Source organism: Pleurodeles waltl, chromosome 5, assembly GCF_031143425.1.
Source record: "Pleurodeles waltl isolate 20211129_DDA chromosome 5, aPleWal1.hap1.20221129, whole genome shotgun sequence".
Lineage (NCBI taxonomy): Eukaryota > Metazoa > Chordata > Amphibia > Caudata > Salamandridae > Pleurodeles > Pleurodeles waltl.
The window spans coordinates 1,471,639,360-1,471,646,901 of NC_090444.1; positions in this window are offsets into that span (position 1 = coordinate 1,471,639,360).

Consider the following 7,542-nt stretch of genomic DNA (forward strand, 5'->3'; position numbering starts at 1 on the left):
CCAACATTAATTTCATATAAGTGGTAAAAGGAAAACTATTGCATCCGTTTTGAGAACCTGTCACGAAAAATAGCAGTGAGTTTTTCTATGGCACACATAGTCCACATTTTCCCGCACCACATGTTGAGCGAGGGTGTCTGGGGTAGTTTCCACATCTGGGCCACACTCAAAGCATGACTAAGAGGAGGTGGAAGAACAGCTGCCCCTTAGGAGTCATTGTAGGGTATAGCCGGTCTTCTCCTGGGTCCTCTAGAAATATCACTAATGGGTCGTGGATAATGAATCATTGGTAAGATAGTGTATCATGAGGAGGACTTTGTCTCAAAATGCCTGGATATGTGGGCAAGTCCACCACATGTGAAACAATGTACCTCTATTCCCAACCTCTTCCAGCACAACTCTGAACCCCCAAACATCCGATGGAACTGCATTTGGGAGTAGATTGTCCACCTGTGTGGAAATCTAAATGGTCACTGAACTGTGTGGCAGAAAGCCTAAAACTACAAGTAGGTCTACACTTTCACATAAATATGTAAGTAAACGCTAAATCTGCCATTTGTTGTGATCCACTAGTCATGCTGTGACCAATCCCATTATGAGAAAACCAGCACACAGAATGGTGTTTCAACTATCACAAAGCTTGAACTTGTATTTTAAATGCTCATACCTCATTGTGTTTTTAATAGTTCAACCCAGAGGAAGTGTAACAATGTTTTATTTACACCTAAGAAGATGACCACATTTGATATACAGGCTAGAATACACTCATAGAATGTCAGTAAACAGCATTCATAAATTTAGGAAACATTTTTCTGAAATACAGGCTGCTTCCAAGCATGTTGTGCATTTTGAACATCAGATGATGTATGTGATCTGAGAGGTTCCATGAATGAGAACACATTTCATTTTCATTACACAAGATACAAATATTCAGACATTGTTGTTAAACAACAAGCTATGTATATGGAAACAGTTAGAAATCAAATAAAAATAGGGTGTATGCGAAGAGAGCAAACTGCACATGGACAATATAAATATCAGCGCACATGGAGGACACTCTGTGAACGTGAAATGGCTAACATCGAAGAACACTAAAGCACTTTACTTTATTAGTAAACACAAAAATCTATTTGATTGCTTATAATTTAAAAAAATGTTTTTACATTAAAACAAAACACTGGAGGAGCGTTTCATAATACCTATACCGAATGAATGTTTGTGGGCTAATTGTCAAATACATATAATATTAAATAAAAGTTAAAGTGTGGCCATCATATAATCAAACTATGAGTACTATTTAAAGTAAAATCTGATGAGGTTTCATAAAAATAATACACATACATAAGATGTCAACTTTTCATTTTTTAAAAACATTTATGAAATACAAGCCATTCTCTATTCTGCTGGGAATTCTATTAGTGCCTTCATTATGGAGTATTGACATTACCTTCTTCTTAAGTGTAAGCAGTCTGGGGGAACCACTACCAGTTGCCTGTGCTTCTCTATGAACCGAGAAGCAAGGAAACCCCTTCCCCTGCAGGCCATTCCACAGCTTTCCTATGTCCTGTGAGCGCTTGTTGGTGGTCATAGCATTTACTTTGTCCACTATTCTGTCTCATATTTGCCTTCTCCAACTCTTGGTTGCAGTTTGGACTAGAGCACCAGACAAATATAGTTGTAACTTTAGACTTTCATCAACCATAACTATTAATTTTCTCAGACAATCTTTTTGGCTATTATACCTGCCATTATGAAGTTAGAAATTAACCAAAAAAGTACTTACTTGATACCAAATACTACAAAGTCAGATGGAGTCATGCTGCTTCAACTAGCTCATCATAAGATGAGAAAGAAAAGAGCAATCTGGGTAGAGGGTTGCCTTTTATATTATTAGGAGAAGGTGAATGGGTTTAGATGATAAGATTCAGGTGAGTGTAAAAGGAGGTGGGCATATGTCATAATGATGTTTGTGTGGGGAAGGTTGCAGCTGCATCTACCATTTTGACAGAAGTGTTTGCCAAATGTACTCTTGGCAGACCTTAACATACTACATTACACTCTTCCGTCCATCCTGCTGTGACGGTGTACAAATCTAAATTGACTGGATGGATAACTGCTAATCCAGCATCAACATGAGGATAAAACAACAATGGTGTTATGTCTGTTGACTGAAGGAAACAATTCTTTCACAACTAAGGACAGACATTTAGGCCAAGCTCTAAATATGACCAGTGGGATAGAATCAGCTTGGCAGACAGATTAACTACTCTGTATTATATTAATAAGGTGTGTACTAGGTGAATATTAGTTGTGAAAAACTCACAGGAATAGTTAGTGGAACCCAAACTCTCTTTCATCATAAATAGATACACTCAAGAACAATAGGAAACTAGGAGTATATATTTTTTTAATGAATTAAATCTTGAAAACGTACTCTGGAATACATGGTATTAATAGTAGCTAGTGTGAAAATAAACAAGAGCGGATATTATAATTGTTTAAAGGTAGAACAATAGAAAGTATTTTAACATTATGACTATATTCAGGTTTCTTTACATCAATAATCCCAATGCCTCATTTACCTAGAGAGGCAAATCTAAACTTGACACAAAAAGGGACTTAATCGAATTTCATAGCTAGTTCACACCTGCATACATTTTCTGAACAATGAAAGCAATGTTCAATAAAGAAACACCAGCTGCTGCTCTTTTCACTACACCTCAGTGGCTATGCTCTTGAGCTGGCAGATAAGCTGATCAGACAACTGGATACACCTCCTTTGTAGCCTTCAGCAAGGACAGAAGTTTACTTCTACTGGATGACACTCAATTCAAATCCCTGTATCAGAGTTCTTCTCTATCTAATAAGTTTGCATAGGCCCTGTTTCTCAAAGGTAGATTACACTTTTGAGTAAGGTTACACTTTGTAGTAAGCTTATTACATTTGGTATTCACAAACTCTGAGTGTATACCTACTACAAAAGTCCAAATTACATGTCTCCACTTGACTTACTCTTGTTTGTTTGGATGGGTAATGTCCCTCCCTAAACTTAATCTCTGACCCTCCCTACTCTGTCCCAATCACATCCCTTTTAGTAGTAAGTTTGCCCCTTTTGTGGCCCACTCCCTTGTACCCCTCACACATTTACCACTAAAATATATGGTAAATATGTGGAGACTCCAAAGTCGGGATGGATAACTCTACATAAAAGGTTGGGCAAAACGTATTTTGTATTGTACATTTTGTAGTACTACAATATATACTACAAAGTGCAATTTGTGAATCAGACCCTTTGTCTGCACATTGTTGAATGTCTTCGGAAAAACAATAATAAACCTTTCACCCTTCCTGTATTATGTGAAACACTGTCTGCTGTTTTAAAAACAATAACTGAGAAACTATAAAGACTTGTTCAATATTTATAAACAATACCTAGAAAAGCAATGCTAAAAAACATGCATATAATGAATATAATCAAGCAAGCTGAATTATCATGTTTCGATTAAACAAATACTTTGATGGCATTGCCATTTGTACATTTGCATTTAAAGCATATATCCAAATATATCAGAATAAATCATCATGTGTAATCCAAAGGGGAACCTGAAATGGAAAATAAATGAAGATTTCATCATCTCTACATAAGAGGGTCCAGAGATTGACTGAATGTCAATTTCTTTGGGTGGTTAAGAACCACTAATCACAATACTGACAGCATCAGAAATCCATTCTGTGGAAGGTTTGTGGACCTTATGAGAAGATATGTTTAGAGTTAAAGAACTATTTACACCTTTCAGTTCAATTCTGATTTGTTTTGGTTATACAGAATCTCACCAAAAGTATATGCACCTTTGGAATGGAATGTGCGTAGTTGCAACTACCAGCAGATGAGGGTCATGTTTACAGTAATTGTGTAGACCTAGGGAAGCCACTGTGTTAAAGCATGATATTTAAAACAGAAATATTGAAGAAAGAATATAGGTTTGTTTTATTAAAATTTCCTCTTCAAATTCAGCATCACAGTAAAAATTGCTGATCCTTCATAACTATTGCTCCCAGCATAGTCTTAGTTCACAAGAAAGCACAAAACAACAAATGTGCATGCATACTGAAATCCTAGGCTTAGAAATCAGAATATCCACTTCATGTAATCTGTCATTTTCATTTTTACTGTTAATGCCATGCACCGAGCAATCTCACTTCTATATGCACAATATAATCTACTATTCTTCTTCAAATGTTTTTGTCAATGCTTCTTCAGAAGGGTGTGACCAGGTGCCCCAGCTGAAATCAATAAATGCAATTGGGCAGTCATGGGTCCAATATTACTGAATTGATTCAGTGCTGAATCTACTCTATGTTAGCAATGCATGCTGGTCATTGTAGTCTCCATGTATTATAAGACATTTCAAATAATGTTACTTACCTTTCTGGTCTTCCCCATAATTTCCATAGCATGGTAGGAACCTTAAAACCTTTATGTGAAGCTGATTTAGAATGTTGAATGCGAGGCAGTCAGCTCTGATTGTGTTCAAAGGCTTGAGATGTCCTTAATACATACATAATAAACCTCAGCTTTTCCCATCAACTGCTTCTTGTCTTTCTTCTCAACAATGCAGCGAGGATGGGATAGCTGTGCAGGGGACAGTTGTTGATCTTCACCCCTGTGAAGTTCTTCTTGTCAGTGTTACATGGAGGTGAATTACTTTTGACGGCTACACATTTGGTAGGTCTCCTCATAGCTCCCTAGTGGAGCGGTGTATGGACAGCCGACACCTAATTCACACTGCATCCAGTGAGATTAGAGGTGTAATATTTTAGGCTGCTTAATGGATGTCAAATACCATGCAAATCATAAGAATTAAGGATTGTTTATGCTGAATGGGCAAGAAAATTACGTTGGTGGTATGACTGTAAAGTTCATGCTGAAGAGGGGAGCCCTCTAATTTTCCACAGCATCGTAAAGTGTGAGGAGAAGAAACTGTGTCAGTTGCTGATGTGTCTAACTTGCTGTATGTTTTTTTTTTTTGCAACGTGGTTTTGAAAAACACAGGTGAAAAAACAGAGTTTTATGAAAGATTAGTGTGTATTTCAGCTGCACTTAGACATTCTGCCAGCAATCGATGATGAGTGTTCAGAACATCACCAAAAGGGGCAACATAAGCGCAAGATGCAGTGTGTCAATTAGATTTTTAATCTCTGCAATACAAAACTGAAACACACACACCCAGTTGTGAAATGCAGTGTACCATCACAAATATTTATCTGTGTAATACCATATGGTGACACGCACACCTTTGTTGGAATCAAGCATGTGAATTAAATCCTAATTCTGTGTCCCATAAAATGATGACATGCACAACTTGTTGAAATTCAACATTTCTCAAGGTATCTGTGACACACGAATAACACATTACCGTGACATGCACACCTTCATTAAAATATAGTGTCATCATCACTTAAAATGGTGCTGCACACCTTTGTTGAAAGTCAGCATATACTAATTTTATATGCGACACGCACGCATTTCAACGCATTATTGGCACATACATTTTTTCATAAAACCTCTGACAGCATGTGATAAAAAATGGGTGTATGTTCTGCGATACACATGCAACTCATGGAAACAACCATTGCAATTGAAACAGCAGTTAGGGGGTTATTCTAACTTTGGAGGAGTGTTAATCCATCCCAAAAGTGACGGTAAAGGGACGGATATACCACCAGCCGTATTACGAGTTCCATAGGATATAATGGACTCGTAATACGCCTGGTGGTAAATCCGTCACTTTTCCGTCACTTTAGGGACGGATTAACACCTCCTCCAAAGTTAGAATAACCCCCTTAATCTGGCACTGCATTTCACAATCAACAAGTTTTCAGACTTATTTTTTAAGCTATTTTAGTATTTTAGATAAAATAAGCATTGTTGTACTCGCAGCTTCCACCCCTTTCCGTCCTGCATTCAGTCGTCAATTTTAACTCCTCTCTGCAGCCTTATTAAGGGAAAAGGCAGATGTGTATTGTTAGAAATTGGGTTTCTGGTTGGCTAGGGTATGCACCTCAGCCAGGCAGAACTTACCCACTCTAGTCAGGGCAAGGGAGTTACACGTCCAAGATAACCCCTGCTCACCCCCTTGGTAGCTTGGCACGAGCAGTCAGGCTTAACCTGGAGGCAATGTGTAAAGCGTCTGCACAACACACACAACACATGTGACGCAATATCCCCACCACAAAGGAAACACAACACCAGATTATATGAAAATATACTGTATTGTACACAACGCAATTATCAGACCAAACATCACATATCAGTACTATCCTGCTACCTTAGCAGTTGTCAGAACGTTACACATTAGTTACTCTGCAAATTAGCAGTAGTCACACATAACACACAGGTTACTCAGTATTCTGCAACATAAGCAGTAGTCAGGAAACACGTTATCACATAAGAACTCTTGTCATAAGAATATCATAAAATGCCCATAGTAGGAACATTAGAAAAAAATATGGCAAGTTAGGGAAACATATTAGCAAGTCATGTCCATAAAAGGAACATTTGCATGTGCCTATGAAACACCATCAAAAACAGGTAGGCAACATATAAATCAGAAGAAGTCTCTAGTAAGAACTTATGTTCTATATATTGTTCCTTTAACAGTACCTGGCTTGATGAAGGCACCTCCAGTGCCTAGAAGATGAACAATGGGGCCCCCGGCACTCCTATGCGCAAAATGGGGGCCTCTGACATCCTTTTGAGGAGAAGAGGGTGGCACGCACCTCCTCTAGACCATTGACAGGCCCCTCCGGGGACCGTGATTACTGGGGGCCATCCAGGAAGCGCTTTTCAAAGCACTAAGGCCATACTTATAGCCCGGGTTGCGGCAGTGATTCCAGCATGAAACAGGTGCCTCGAAGTGCCTGAGGGCACAGAAGAGCGCTCTCTCAGCGCAAAGGGGATATCAAGGCAGCACTCCTCGTGCATGGAAAAGTTACAGGGGTCAGGGGCCACGGCACCCTGCCCCTGGGAACAATGAAGCAGGAAGGAGCACAAGGCTGGTGGGTCCAGCTACAGGCCAGCACAAGGGGTGCAGATGATGGCAGTTCCTCCTAGTGACCAGGCAGGTCACAGGTTAGCACAGCAGCAGCAGTCCAAGGCGGTTTCCTGATGAGTCCATTCAGCAGCGTCTTGTGTCCAGGTTCAATTTCCAAGAGTGTTCAAATTGTGGGGAAAATTCCCCTGTACTTATAGTCAGTTCTTACAGTGTTTTACAATGATAGGGAGAGGAGGTTCCAGCCAGTTACAAATGGTTCTGGGAGTGCCCCCTCTCTCCTTTCAGCACAGGCTCCAAACATCAGTGGGGGGTTAACAATCCTATTGTGTGAGGCCAGGGCACAGCCTTTACAAATGTAGGTGTGCCCCGCCTCTCCCTTCTCTCAGCTCAGGAAGACTATTCAGTATGCAGATGCACCTCTGTGACACCTCCACCCTCCCTGTGTACAGGCTGTCTGAAAAGTATGCACAAAGCCCCAACTGTCACT